The sequence below is a fragment of the Tachypleus tridentatus genome, chromosome 4, assembly GCF_004210375.1.
Source record: "Tachypleus tridentatus isolate NWPU-2018 chromosome 4, ASM421037v1, whole genome shotgun sequence".
Classification (NCBI taxonomy): domain Eukaryota; kingdom Metazoa; phylum Arthropoda; class Merostomata; order Xiphosura; family Limulidae; genus Tachypleus; species Tachypleus tridentatus.
Genome location: NC_134828.1, coordinates 37,001,911 through 37,018,575, shown reverse-complemented (window position 1 = coordinate 37,018,575; position 16,665 = coordinate 37,001,911). Strand labels below are relative to the sequence as shown.

Below are 16,665 nucleotides of genomic sequence, written 5' to 3'. Positions count from 1 at the left end.
TCCAAGACATGCCACTGTGCTACTGGGAGACAATTCAAGAGAGAGAATTGCAGCTTTATATTAGAAACAATCTTAAAAGACCTTAGTGAACTGATATTAAGCTATGCAATTTGTCTGAGTATACGAAAGTGTATTGTCAAATTTTCTCCCCCACACCAACCTATCCTGAGTAAACCGAGAAAGTTCTCAATCTATATTAAATAATGTAGTAACTAAATAGTATATGAAGAATTTTTAGACAAACACGATGTTAAAAACCTTAGATAATAAATTTTTGGTCTGATGTGATTTCTTTATTCAGAAACAAGCACCGAGCTTCAAAAGCAAAGGTGGATGAGACTTGGCCCGTAGAGGGATTTTACAATTATGCTAGGCCGGGATCTGTACAGAATGTGAGTACTAGTTATTAATTTTATATGTTAGACTCTAACAATAATGGATGATCTCTAACTAGAATAAAACAATGATCTTAATATCGAGAGGTTGATACATCACAATATTGTTACAGTCAAATAATGTCTGATGGTCAAACACAGTTCCTATTGGAAAAGTTTCTATTGTAAGACAGTTGTGTAAAGTAATTATTCAGAATTATCTTAGTAAAGTGTACTCAACCCTCTTTATACTCTAAATTTTTGTTTATAATGTACTGAACCCTCAGTTTACTCAGATGTTTGGTTTATAGTGTACCCAACTTTTTGCAACTAATGGATTTGATGACCCCCATTGGTAACTCTCAGATTAATTGTATAATCTCTGCATTTTAGATTTATGGAAACAATTTTTTCTGGTTGTGTATAGAAATGACCATGCTCTTAATTTCACCTGAAAAGATGATCAGAGAAATTTTAAAACGTAAATATTATTTGTCTTAATTCGAGGCTTTTTCTTATGTGGATGAGTTTGTGTTCCCAAATGCATTTGAAAACGTTATGAGAAAAGTAAATGTCATGAATAAAACAAATGTACTTTCTTCTATAAGATTACACACACAGGTGCTGACTTTCACACACATGCAGTTGTATCTAATATTTCATTGTTCACCAACAAAATTAGGTTTATGATAAAGTTTATTTGGAATTTGTGGAAGCAATTGGTGTATCAAAATAGTTTAAAACACATCACTATACTTTGCTGACCGTTTTCCAATTTAAATCTTATAAATTGGATAGACTTTGCGTGTTAATTCACTGGGATCATATAAATTATTTTTATAAATGTGACTCGACTACTAAATTTCATATAAACATATCTGAATAATTAAGTTGCAAAGTGCGTTATTTTCAGTTGCATTATCCTCTATATATTTTCCTTGTTGCAACAGTGCACATGTTACTAAAAGTTGGAATTTCTTAATAAACCACATACATACACAAACAGAAGTTATATAAAAGAAACAAATCTAATATGTAAGTGGTGCATATATATTGTACTATGATTAGCATTATATGAATAAGGGGACTTTTCAATTTCATATTATTTATTAATGGAGACATTATTTCATCCAGGGTAACTCTACTGTAAGAAGTAAAATCTAACACTGATAATTGTTCATTCAGTTTAACTACACTGGATACACTAATTCCAGAGTCATCATATCCTGTCACTAATTTATATAAGTTTGTTCATAAATTATTTGAAAAAAAATCTCAGAACAAACATCTTTTGTACTTTTAATTGATGTGCAAGAGCTTTGATCTTTCTTTGTCTGTTTGTATAAAGAAAATAAAAACTATTATACATGTCATTGACAGTTTATTACTAGTTTCATTTATAGCACACACAAACGAAAAAAAATATATAAAAAATTGTATGATGCTCTCACAACTCTGTAAATAACATTTTTCCATCAGTAAAAAAATAATTTTATAGTGAAAAGAATATTGATCAGGGAATATATGTATATGATGTCATGGTAACAGGAGTGGAAAAGTGAAATACAAGGAAGATAATAATCACTTTAAAAACATTTATTAATTCCATGTGGTGCAAAAATTTAGTTAAATATAAGTTTATGTTCTTGGATTTTGCAATGATACTTTTTTGTGGGGATCATGTCATAATCCCAGTACACTCATGTCACCAATGCCATTGTGATTTGGAAAGTTGAGGTGTTTGGGATCTGAGGGTTTAAGGGTGTCATTGCATACAATTCAGAGATGTTTACGTCCAGTAAAGCAAATAAATAAGTAATGCAGTCGGATTTAAATTGGCCTTTTACGTGAAAGGTAGAACTGGAGAGATTCGATAAGTTAGTGATATAATCACATGCAAGACAAATAGCTCGCCAACACAGACCAGTTCTGTCAGTTTGTACAAGTGAAGGTGATTGATTCTGTCTGTAATTTGGAATTTACTGGACAGTCTTTGAAATTCCTTTTACATTTGAAAGAAACTGAAAGTGGAGTGATAAAAATGTCGAGAGATGTGTTTTCTCTTGTCAGTAAGGTAATGTTGCATTGGATAGTTCTACTACTCTGTCTAGTTGAAGGAAGGTATGTAAAGACTAAAGGATCTCTGTCACTATGTGGTTTGTCTTTAGACCAGAGACAGCTTGCAATGAAGAATGTGGCAAGTTTAGCCTTTTTATTGGTGTTGTTGGGATAATTCTGATGTCTAGAAATAACGAGTAATGTCGTTTGTAATGTCAGAGTATAGACATCTCAAATGTAGGAATTGACCCTGAAAGGTAGTGTTTGTACCAAGAAAGATAGAAATAATTAAAATGTAAATAGAAAGAGCTCTCAGTGCATTTGTAATGTACGTCAGCACCAAATGTAGATCTGGAAATGCCAGTAATGATGCCTAAAAAAGATCTGTATATTTAAGAGAAAAAAACAAAATGAGATCATCTTTACAAACCATTCAATGACAATCTCACTCTCTGTTTAAAGAAATTCAACACAAAGAGTATAGAAGAAATTAACAAATCTTGGTAACAGCTTTTAATATGTGTTACTTGTGTTCAACAGGAAGCAATGCTTAGAAGTGGTGGCAACTGTGTGTCTCATGTTTGTTTAGGTTTTGAACCAGCTGTTTACTATGTATGAATTTTGTTGAAAATAACGTTTAGTTTTGGTATCAGCTGTTTAACTCAAGATTGTATAACATGAACCAATGTTTAACCTTGAAAGAAACTGTTTAACATATTCCTAGACATTTCAACAGGCAACTGTTAATGTTACATCACTTTTAATCTTGATGATAACACAATTTCTGACTTGTTCAACAGGAACTGATATAGAAATATATAATTTTTAATCCTGTTAACAGATGGATAGGGTTATTTAGTATGCTTCAACATAGTTTAACAGGAACTAACATAAGAATGCTAAGCTGTTGTTAACAAATAGTTACAGACACTATTATTTCTTTCGATATGACATACATACAGATTTCTTTTGATCTCTCCTTTCATTAAACAACAATGATGTCAATACTATTACAAAACCATTCTTAGATACATTGTAATGTTTTTTACAATTACTGATGTTGTGAAAATTGGATGATACCTCTTCTTACTAAAGAATGAGAAAATAACTTTTTTGAAATGTTATACAGTTGGCATACTGGCAGCTGCTTGAATTATGCAATTACTTACTGCCTCCATGCAGTTGTTAACAGATGGAAGACTGAGGACTGCAGGACCAAGTTCCAAAAGAGTGGTAAAAAAAGTCAGTCAATCTGGTCCAACTTCCACCATGGCACTTAAGTAAGAGGGCACTGACCACAGCCATTCTCTCTTAAAACAATGGGTAGTTTCACTGTACCACTTACCATTGTCATCTCTCCAAGAAAAGTGAAGGGGAACAGATAGATACGTAGATCCACAGCAGTAAAAGACTGACTAGGTGCATGGAAATAGGGAAAAGAACCACTACTGAAGAGAGATAGGTTGTGATCCGAGAACATATTTTCAATGAAACAATCCCTCATGTATATATTAGTACTACTCCACAGGGGAGTGTCTGTTAAAATCCCCCAAAATGAAAAATAGAGATGGCAACTGTTCTGTAACACCATCATAGTGTGACTGATTGTCTCTCAGGAAGACAAGAGAACAAACAATGATGGTATTCTACTTACAGTTGATTGTTGGTGTGTGTGTGTGTGTGTATATTGGTCTACATGCCTTATCCACAATCTTGTGGTTACAAATGAGTTATAGAATCTGTACTGTTGAGGGTGAGAAAGTATATAGTTCATTGTACTTACATTTATTTATACATGACTAATGCTTGAACCTATTGTTCCATTTTTCACACATTCTACTTTCATTCCCACCTTCCTGTGTAAAGAACATACCTGTTCCAGAAGTACCCCATTTATGGGCTTTATTCATCTCAGAGTACATCTGTTCATTCTGGATAGTTAGTAATTCTGCTGTGCTTCTTAACTGACCCTTTTACCTTTATAGAGTGAAGATAATACCACATCAGAAGTTATTTTTTGACATCAAAATATAATTTCCCATTGGTAATTCACATCCACCCTCCTCATGGCTGGTGTTCTTCACTTAGAACAGGTCAATTCTTGAAAGTGAGGAGTAAGAAGGAATAGTAGAGGGAGACAGATGTGCCACTACTGGTGGAGAACAGTCACATGATATGCACGTTTAGAAAAAGCATAAAGTTGATAGGGTATAAAGACTGATGCACTAATTACAAAAATATTTTTCAGCAAAGCTTAGAGTGCAAAGAGTAATTGAGATAGCTTTGTGTGATAGGAGATAGATACCTATCAAAAATACATTTTAAGTGTAAAAGTGTTAACGTTTGTATCTCAGCACAAGAGATTTGCATGTTTAACTGGTTGGTGAAATAAGTAAGAGCTTCAAATTTTTTACACTGAGAATTAAAACTATTATATGAATTTTTGTCTTTGCAGAATATTGCTATTGAGATTCTGATAATCTTAAGTCAATCATTTGACATATTTTATTTAATGATCCTAGAAATAAAGACAAAAATAAGAAAGAAAAAAGGGCTGTTCCAAAACAACAACAACCAACTTAAAGACATTTTATGAGCCATTATGGTGAGGCTAAAATTTAAAATTTTCTTTGAAGTTGGCTTTCCATTTTCCGTATCTTGTTGAACAACGTGATCAAATTTAATAAGTCAAGGATTATAACTACTGTTATTCCAGGGGGGATGGGGGGACTATACAATTTCCAACAAGATAATATACAACTGTCCTCCCATATAGTGAATACGGTGTTAAAATAGACTCTCAGTGGTGGGAAAGATTTTCAGTAACTTCTCGTAATGCCGTCTCACTCGCATGTGTGTGTTACCAAATATTAACGTGGTGAACCCCAAACCACGTGTAAAGTTACCAGCATTTAGAAACTGATTACCTTTACTGTAAAGATTTTTGAACGTATTATATAAATTTTATTCTCTTTCAACATAACTCCAGTTACGACAGAAAGTGTTCGTATCCCTTGCGTCCCGAGTAGTTTTTTGCTCATAACTTAAAAGTATCACGATAAGGCTTATAGAAAGATAATATATTACAAATATTATACCAATACACATCTACATAAATTATTTTGTGAATTAAACGACAAATAAACTGATTGAGGTATGTAAGAAAGCATGTAGATAAACCCTTCACCTGTTGGAAGAGGAATATTAAAGGGAATACTTTTAAATTAAGTAGCAAAACTATGCACTTATACACACCTGAAACAGTATATCGCATCATGTGAATATGATATATGGTATATATAATGTGGTGTAAATCTTGACACCTAACGAACAACAGCACTGTCAAAGTTATTTGTTAACTCTACACTGGTTACTTAACCGTCGTTTCGTTGAATGTAGCCAGCAGTAACATTTTTATTTGATGTAGATAAGAGTTGCAACAAAACTAGCAATATAATTCAACAATAATAATTTCCATTATTTAAGTGTTTATTCGTTTTTTATTTTAGAAAACTTAGCTTAAAGCATAATAAAATTTCTCACCTGTTCTATTCGAGAAATTACTTTTCCCCATAAAAAAGGAAAAAGATTAGATACCGTGAATTCTACACTTTTGAATTCGTGGGACATTATTTAACATGTGTAATTATTTTTGTAATAATTTCTTAATTATTTATAATTTACATGCTTGTTAATTGTTAATCGTTGTTTATTTCCAGTTGGATGCGTTGTCCCACTCAAGCACTTTATTGGAATGGAGAGCTCAGCAAAGTATGTTGGTTAAATATTTTCGTTGCATGAAGTTATTATTAAGAAAGTGAAGCACCCGCTTCAAAGACGCCCGGAGAAATTTATCACTCTAAATATCAGTATAGTGATATTGTGAATTGAATAGAAACTCACGTAAATATGCTGAATGAAGAAAGAAAGAATTGTGTTTCTAATGTTCCAGGGAGGAAATGCCCTTCTTGACCCCTCCATTGCAGACGCCAATGACATGCCTTACCTCACGCCCATTATATCATGATTTATGTTATTCACGTGTTCCAAATACGATTATACTCTACCTTTCCGGATATTAAAAAATTCAGATCTTTTAATTGTCTGAGTTAATGTACTCTGATTTTACATTCCGAAGTACAGAGACCTTGATTTTAGTCGCCACAGTGTACAGATTCTGAATTTAGTTTCCGGAATGTATAGGATAAGAGTTTGACGTGTGTGTATATCTAGTAATATGAACAGGTGGTTAGGGCGCTCGACTCGTAATATGAGGGTCGCGGGTTCAAATCCCCGTCATATCAAATATGCTTGTCCTTTCAGCCATAGGGGCGTTATAATGTGACGGTCAATCCCATTATTCGTTGGTAAAAGAGTAGCCCAAGACTTAGCTGTGGGTAATGATGACTAGTTGCCTTCTCTCTCGTCTTACACTGCTAAATTAGGGATGGCTAGCGCAGAAAGCCCTCGTGTAGCGTTGCGCGAAATTCAAAATCAAACAAATCTGCTTTAATAAATATAGTTTCTTGTGCTTCCTTACCCCCTTGTGATTGAATTAAGAGACGAGGCACGTACATTAAATTTGTCTGTTGTAGTTCTTTCTTATTATTTCTATAAATTAATAAATAATAAAAAATCTTCATTTTGCATTCTTACGCTATTGACACTACCCTAACCGCCCCTACACTGTGCGAAATGCTGGACCAGATTATAAAAATCGCAAAACGATAAGAATTTGAAAATATAGAGCTATTAAAGACACTGTTCTTTTATCTAGGAGATTACGGAACGCAATTAGAACAACTGAGGCGAAACCGTACGGAGGAAATACAAGAACTGAATTCGAAGCTGACAGCAACGCACAAAGAAGAGACCGAAACGTGTAAGTTTTCTTCCAAATTGTCACATTAAAGTCATTCTCAGTATGAGATAAACCTAATGTCTGTTACGAACATTTAGATGGATAACAGACCTAACCGTTAATTTTGAGTTTATAGCATATTTTAGGAGAGTTAGAGCTAACAAAATGAAACAAAAGATCATACAATGGATTGTCTCTATTCTGCCCACTGACTCACAATTTGTGAGCCATGGTTTAAATCTCAATCATCGAACATGCTTGTGCTTTCCACTGTGTGTTCGATATAAAGAGACAATCAATTGCACTATCTGTTGGTGAAAGAGTTATCCAAGAATTAGTTGTGGTTAGTATAGATCTATTTGCTTCTTCTGTTTTCGTTACTATAAATCTTGTAAGCTTAATATCTTACAGTAAATGGAATTACAGGTTCTTTAAGGCACTTTATTTCGGTTGAAGTAAAATGTGTGTAAACAGCAACAACTATTATTTATTTTAGTGGCCTTTAACCACCAGGAAGAATTTAGAAAATTACGAGCTGAGTATGACAAAGAGGTGAGTTTAATAACACTTTCAGAGTTACTGATTTCTCGTTACCAATCATAATGAAATTCTTAAACTTATTCGTTTTCTTAAATTTTCATCTGATACTTCACTGGTCGAGTACAACAGATGTTAATCTAAAAACATTTGTAGAACACAAGTTTAAGTATTTAGGCTTAATTGAATGAAGTGAGCTTGATTATTTAGGCTTAAGTTAATGAAGTAGGTTTGATAGATGTAACTTCTGTATGTGCTTCGTTTTTAATTCCCGTCACACAAAACATGCTCGCTCTTTCAACCATGTGGGCGTTATTATGTTTCGGTTAATGTCACTATTCGTTGGTAAAAGAGTAGCTCAAGAGTTGGCGGTGGACGGTGGTGACTTGCTGCCTTCCCTCTTGTCTTACACTGCTAAATTAGGGATGATTAGCACAGATAGCTCTCGTGTAGCTTTGCGCAAAATTCAAAACAAACCAAATCATTATTAATTAATTGCATTGAATTCATATTTGTGAAATTTGGTTTGTTTTTTTTCGTAATATGATTTAATAGTTTGAACAAAAAAAAAGTTTTTTCTTTGGATACCGCAATTTCGTCTTTACTTTCAAACACTTAGATTTATATAGAAGGAACTTTGTCTCAGTTAAAGTATTAGCCTGGTATAAGAGCTGTTTCTTAGACCATATTCTAATAATGATACAAAATAAGAAGAGAACTTATGAATTATGACTCGATTTTAATTTATATTTGAGAGTTTATTTAGTTTTATCGTTTTAGTTCCAAGCAAGTTGACTTAATGAAGGAACCGCGGTCTAAAGTTGTAAACTTAGTCTCAAAAATTGGTTAGGTCTGGCGTGGCCAGGTGGTTAAGGCTCTCGACTAGTAATCCGAGGGTCGTGAATTCGAATTCTCGTCACACCAAACACGCTTGCCCTGTCAGCCGTGGGAGCGTTATAATGTGAATGCCATTCCCATTATTCGTTGGTAAAAGAGTAGCCAAAGAGTTGGCGGTGGATGGTGAAGACTAGCTGTCTTCCCTCCAGTCTTACAGTGCTAAAGTAGAGACAAGCAGCGCAGATAACTCTCGTGTAGCTTTGTGCGAAATTAGAAAAGAAAAGGTGGTTACCATAACACTTTAGTGGCGTCATCTCTTGTTTTAAAATAACAAACAACAAAATATATTATTTATGCTTAAAAACACTTGATAGCAGTTTAAATGAATTGCATTTCATATTTTCCTGAAGATTGAAGACTTGAAAAATATCCATGCACAGTCCGCTAAAGATGTCCAGAACGAAAACATTCAAAAGTTGCATCTTTGAAAGAACTACACAATCGTGAAATTGAAGGTAACCTTTGTTGATATTCAAACATAAAAAACTTATGTGCAATTAAACTCATAAAGCATTGTTATTGTGAATTAAAGGATGAAATACTATAGATCTACATCTCATAATGTTGTTTTTCCTTTGAAATTCTACTCTCTTTATAAATAGAAAAGGAAGAATATATTAGGTTAACATATCTAAAGCACCGCTTTAAAAATAGAAATATCAGTACAGGTAGGAAACTTTTATGCGTCATTGTGTTAATTTATTGGTACATATTTATGTTCATGATGGAGACTTTTCAGATCAAAAGTTAAAAGACATAAAGAATATTTCATGTATCCAAATAACGAAACACATTTCAGATTTCTAAAAGTATTTGGAAATAAAACATTAATTAGCGAGTTCGGCAGCATAATAAAGAGTAATAAGTTCACTGAATATCACCTAGTGGTTATTAAATGAACCGAAATGGTTATTTTGGGGGGCAGATTTGCTTTCTTATTCAGTAACGCCTAATTGTTGTTGTTGACTGTTATTTTTATTTTAAAATTACTTCACAAGAATAGTAAATTTTATTTAATGTCTGTGATAAATAAGTACTTATTATTATTCATGGGATCCTATTATTTCATTCTTATTTTCGTCTCCATTTAGGGGTTTCTTTTATTCATCTGTTGCTGACATTCACAGGTTTCTGATGTGTTTATGTTGACTTTATTTTCATTCATTGGTTTTTGATGTTTATATGTGGAATCTTTATTCATTCATTGGTTTCCAATATTTCTCATATTTTGTTTGATGAATTATTAGGCCTGGCATGGCTAAGGCACTTAACTCGTTATGTGAAATTCATAGGTTCAAATCCCCCTCACACCAAACATGCTTGCCCTTCATCCATGGGGACATTATAATATCACAGTCAATCTCACTTCTCGTTGATAAAAAGAATTGGCAGTGGGTGGTGATGAATAGCTACCTTTTCTTTACGCTGCGACATAAGGGATAATTAGCACAGAGCGCCCTCATGTATCTTTGCACATAATTCTAAACAAACCAATTATTAAATATTGTTTTCTGATATTACTCCAGTTTCAGTTTTTATTTCTTGTTTTTCTTGGTTAATTTTTATGGTGTGTGGAAAATTTTCTAATGGTTTTTCAAAGGATCATTATTTACGTTATTTGCCATTATTTATTATTATTTATATTATTTACATAACTTATTGTTATTTATTTTGGCATCTGTTTGAAAGTTTTGTATTTTTTGTCTTCATTTGTACATTAATTGTACCTCATTAACACAGATATAATTACAAGTTTTTCTCAGCGGACGTCTTAGGGTTTTCACTTTCTTCTTGCTTTCTCTTCCTAATCTTTCAGTCGCAACTCACTGACATTTTTAGTTATGACTTATAATGACAAGTTGGATATTAGGATTAATTATTTGTATTGTTAATGACACTTTCGACTGTTGGTAAAAATGTTGAAAGTCTATTTTAAATTTCAAAATTATGAGAAGTATTTTAGAAGGGTGAGCTACCAGTTGTTACTAACCATTCTTTCAGCTGATATCAATCATATTTGTTGTCAGTAACTATACCTTCAGTTAACATCAGTCATATGTGCTGTGAGTGGCCATTCTTTCAGTTGAAATCAGTCATATTTGTTGTCAGTAACAATTTCTTCAATTGAAATTATTCATATCTGTTGTCAGTAACCATTCTTTCAGTTAACATTGGTCATAGTTGTTGTAAGCAATCATTCTTTCAGTTGACATCAGTCATACTTGTTGTCAGTAACCATTCCTTCAGTTTACATTAGTCATATTTATTGTCAGTAACTGTTCGTTAAGGTAGCACCAGTAACATCGTAACTCATTCTTTCCAGATCCACAGGATACCTGAAGTTAGGCCTGAACAATGATTAATTTCTGTTAGGTGTGTCAGCTGAAATACATACTTTTGTATGAAAGTCTTAGTAGTACTGAGTTTTACATTTGTATAGGTTAGAATCTTTATTATATCACTGGAGAGGAAAAGGTTTTTGTTTGTCTGTTACAGCTTGGTTAGATTTTTGAAACATTTATTAAAAATTAACTATCATCAAATGATGTTAATGCTTAGGTTCGAGGTTTAAAGGCAAATGCAAAAAAGACAAAAATTGATATTGAGATGGCTTTTGTCATGGCTGTATTTGTTGAGTGGTTCTGCAATATCTTTGTTTTTCTTTTCAACAGAATTAAAGAACGGCTTTGCAAAACAGATGCAACAGGCTTCAGAGAGCCACGAGAAAGCTCTAGACATCTTAAAGCAGCAGCTACAAGACCTACAGAAGCAGATGAAAAGCAATCTGCGGACAGACACCGACACCAAACTACAGGTATGATCTCTGACTGGTATCTGACTACTAGAATAGGGCCTTCAGTGGTTCAGTGATAATTTTGCAGGCTTATAACACTAAAAATTCATCACCTGTGGTGGGCAGATCGCAACTAGCTCATTGTGTAGAATAGCAAATATAGGTTGATACATGAGATAGGCACTTAGAAGAACATATTTAAACAACTACAGTATTAAACCAATAATAATAATGATAATATACAACTTTATTTCATAAAATTAGAAAATTCATTTACAAAATTTTGTCTGGATGTTTTTTTTTTCAACTGATTACCAATTTTGTGGAAACAATACTAAAATTATTTCAATTTTCCTACTTTGAAGTAAGTTTGTCAAAAATATTTCTATGGCTTAATTTTCTGTTTTCTTTAAATAAAAGATATTCCATATTATTAACTTTTCTATTTTAAACTTGTTTTCTTAAGAAAGTCTTATAAGCAACATGGCATAAATAAAATATATAATTTTCGAAAATCAACTTGTATATTACTGGTAAGTGTGTTTTGTTTTGTTTTTTAAGAATGATTACTATTTCATTCTCCAATATGTTGCATTTGTCATTATAAACTGAAATTGTTTATAACCAAATCCAGGACTTTAGAAATAGGTAAACTTCATCGGTATTGAGTTTTAACAACGAAGCCTGATAGATGAGACTCATTGTCGCTTAACTTGGTCAAGCAGCTACCCAGTAATGATATTATTTTTTACTTCATTATTTTAATGCCCTCTAGTGGAGTAATTTTATGAAAGAGATACAATTCTAGAAATTTTCTGATGTGACAAGCTAATGTTTGCTAAAATATTCATTTTTGTCCACACTAAATAATGGAATAATTTTAATACCTGTGTATATTAATGATTTTATACCTCTACTAAAAAACACAAACAAAAAACACTCAAATAAAGTCAGTGGATTTATCTATAGAATACACTTAAATTTTTAATATTGTATTTAATGTTTAATCTGGTGTGATATGTTAATATCATTAGTGAGTTTTATTATGTTTAAAACAAAAAATAAATCACACTAAATCATGGATGATTATATTATTACTTACATATAAAGATATGAGAGAAGAAGCTACAATGTTTGTTTGTTTGTCTGTTTTTTATGAATATTTGCACAAAGCTACAAAAGGGCTAATTGCTCGTCCAAAATAAAAACACATCTGTGTGAGTAAAACTACATCATCAAACATGCCATTAGTTATACGTGTTGAAATAAAAGGAATACATTTTCTTTGCAGAGGATTCTTGATCAGAATTGGTATCTTGAACAAGAAGTCGAAAGTTTTAAAACTGTGCTTGAATTCAAGGTTGGAGACGTACATCGCCTTCGTAAAGAAAACCTGGAAATGCAGGAAGAGGTTATTTTTACTTTTTTATTGTTTTTTGTTGCAATATTTATTTAGGGTTTAAGTATCTCAAAAAAAAAAGAAATATAGACAGCTATACTACATTATTGTATTGTGTTAAGTAACACAGTTTAACATGGTCAGGATCAAATAGTGATCTAGACTTATTATAATAATATTATAAACATAGCTAAGCAAGATAGTTATTCATTACAATCAAATGGCTATGTAGATTTATTACCTATTTAAGTATAGTCAAATAAAAACAACATATTGTTAGCATCAGTGAGCCGTATAGACTTGTTACATTATTCGAGACTATATATATGTTGTTAAACACACTATCACATTGTTAGGATCAAAGAGCCATCTTTTAGAATTGTTACATTATTATAGAATATGTAAACAAATTTATTTGTATATATTTCAAATTAAAGTTTGTTTTTTATTAAATCACTAGTTGAATGAGTTATCATCAGCAAGAAAAGAAATTCAGAAGTTAAAGGCCAGAAACGAAGATTTACAAGCGATGTTGGACGAGAAAGTTCGAACTGAGAGGTAAAAGGAGTTCCAGCAACTAGACTACTGCTAAGTCCAAAGTAAACTAAATCATTTGAAGTTGTGATCAAATACGATTACCAGTTTACAGGTTAACTGTAAACGTATGACCAAACAGCAAACACCACAATCATAATTAAGGAGTGTCTTCTCATTCTCCTGATTTAATTCCAAGTTTATTTGCATTGATATTGTTATTGCTTGTACAGTTATTGTTAAAAATTAAATTAAAACAACAATTATTTGTAAGAACCTTTTGAGATTTTAATTTGATATTACGTTTTATTGCTTTCTCCTTGACACAAAAAAGCTGGTGCCAACTGTTGTTATTCATTTACTGTAACTCTGTAGTGAACTACATTTTCCTTGACACAAGTGAATTAATCATAACTATGTGTATTTGTTTCAATTATAATCCATTAAGAATATATCCAGTTTAGATTAAGTTACTTTTTGTATCTAATTGTTTAACATAATGAGGGGAAACAGCAGTGTTAACGTCTGTGATATGATTTATTTTATCCTCATTTCATCCAACATAATGTCATAATGAGGCTTAAGATATCCCATGAGAGTGTCATTGATTTAGTCTATTATGGGTTTAACTTTTGTTTTTTTAGAACAATGAGTGTTTCTATTTAGCTAATTGTCTTAAGTAATCTATGAATTACTTTTAGTTTCAATGAAATAATTCGATAATTTTAATTTACTTTTTTCAGTATCTCTCTTAGACTATAGTTTAACCATGTTCTTCTATAATTTGACAATACTGAAAGTAAAATATAGAAATCTTAAAAGTAAAATATTTATTAAACATAAAATCACAAATTAATTCTAAAATAAAACAACAGCAACTTTTACTGTAGACAGGTTCTGAGATCAATTATTACGACAGCTCAGCAGATAGTGACATTTTAATGATTACAACAGACAGTGTAAAATTAATGATTACAACAGAGAGTGCCATTTCAATGATTACTCTCGTGACTTCTGTAAAATTACTGTTAACTATATTTATGACTTAATCACTTAAGTTGTTCATGAGTAAACATAAGATCGTAAACTTGACTTATTAGTTGTTAATAGTACAGACTCAAATTACTATATTTCATCTCATCTTGTCAAATACTGTCTAATCTGATAAAAGAACTAATCATAATTTAATCGAGTATAACACAGTTCAAAACGTGTTTTGTAAAAGTGTGTATAGAAATAGAACACTTATTCCACCAATGACTTTGATTATAAACATGTTACTATGAACTATGTAAACATGACAGCTCATTATTAGAATCAAACAACTATCTAGACTTGTTATGTTGTTACAGAGTATGTAAACACCACATCTTTAAGGATCAAATTTTGTAATGCATGCATGTGGAGGTTATTTGTTTTTAATAAAACTATATCTGCAGAAACATGAAACGATTTTAACACAGCCACCAATATAAAACAGGTTTTGCTCTGAAACTATACATTATACATTAAGATATGATATTTGTCCCATCACTGAAAATTCCTTAGTTTAAGCATTAGCTCAAAACTGGGAATTTTCAGCTGTCTGACATACCATAAATAGTTCTATACTAAAATAATTTGTACCTGGTTTATAATCCATCAGTTGTCAGATATTATTTCTGACAATATATGTCATGAAAATAATAATAAAATAAGATTAACTTGTACAAAGAACAAACTAGATCTGTTTTGCTTTGTTCAAGAAACTCGTTAGATAGAAACTGTGGTCTGACTAAGTTTGATTTTCATATTTCAACTTGCAGACAGTTAAGAAGTGAAAGTATACAGCTGAAGGAAGAGTTTCAGAAAGAAGTTAAGTCAAAATATCGATTATCGATGGAAAATGAAGAACTCCAGTGGAGACTAAAGCAAGCAATGGAGGTAAATCATTTGCTGTCAATAGTGTCTGATTGTATGTATTGTTTCATTACACCACAGTGGGGACAATTGCTTTGTTGTGAACAATATCTGGTTGTACATTTTCTTTATAAGATAAGTACATAAATGAAAAAAATTTAGCCCCTTAAACAAATACCCAGTACCAGGTGTGGTGGTTTTCGTATAGCAAAGCCACAAAGGGCGATCTGCTCAACCCACTGAGGGGAATCGAACCCCTGATTTTAGCGTTGTAAATCCGAAGACATACCGCTGTACCAGCGGGGGGCAACCCAAGTACTTCGACTCGAATGTGGTGGTTCATTAATGTAGAATGCTAGGGCGTTTTTTGTTTTTTAAGTACTAGCAGAAGTAAAACACAAATTGTGTTTGAGGGGGAGGGAACATCCACTACCTAGTTCAACCTCATATGTGTAGTATAAAAGAGAAAAGGAACAGTTGCATCTTTACATTCTTTCACTGTTTGCACAGAAAGGGTGGCTATTGAGAGAAAATTTGAATGAATATTTAGAACATTCAAAAACCTTTAAGATTCATTTATGATTTTTAAGTATATAAAACATTATAAATATTTGATCTTTATGAAAACTTTGAAATCTTTATCTAGAGTCATCGGAAATCCTAGAGGAAGAGCAGCTCGTCTGATATTACCACCCATCGCGAACTCTTGGACTACTCTTTTAACAAAACATTGAGAGATTGACGGTCACATTATAACGAGTCCACGGCTGAAAGGGCGAGCATGTTTTGGTGTGACGGGAATTCGAACCTGTGACCCTCGGATTACGAGTTGAGTGCCTTAATCACCCGGTGATTCCAGGCCAGGAAGATTAGAAAGAAGGCATCAATTATACCGTATTCACCCTCCGCCGAATCATAGACTAATCGTATAATGAAATTTGACAGTCACTCTTATGACCCCTAAGGCTTTTTCCGTAGAATGTTTTATTCTACTGAGTAGTCAGTTAGGCCTACTGACTAGATATATGTGATATACTTGGTTACATAGTGTGACTGAGCATCTCTTAGGTCTCCACATGAAGTCTAAAGAACTACCAAGATAAAAATGTATATTCACAGAAACAAACAATAATACAATCACAAAATAAAAACATAAAAAACAAGGGCAACTGGGTGCGTCGAACATGCACGATTATTGTTAAACTTTGATTGAATTCTCATTAGTTACGTGTTTCCTCTACTCTGTAAATTGTACTGTCACTAAAATGAAAACAAACAAATGCCCATCTTCTTAAAAGTTAAAACATAAATG

At 32.3% G+C, this 16,665-nt stretch overlaps 1 long non-coding RNA gene across 1 annotated transcript; it reads left to right on the top strand.

Annotated features, from left to right (window-relative positions):
• Nucleotides 1–298: 298 nt before the first annotated feature.
• LOC143248305 (uncharacterized) lies at nucleotides 299–7,849 on the top strand. The gene is made up of 4 exons (XR_013026889.1): nucleotides 299–392; nucleotides 6,152–6,203; nucleotides 7,210–7,314; nucleotides 7,790–7,849. It is a non-coding gene; the product is annotated as an uncharacterized LOC143248305 (long non-coding RNA).
• The last annotated feature ends 8,816 nt before the right edge of the window (nucleotides 7,850–16,665 follow it).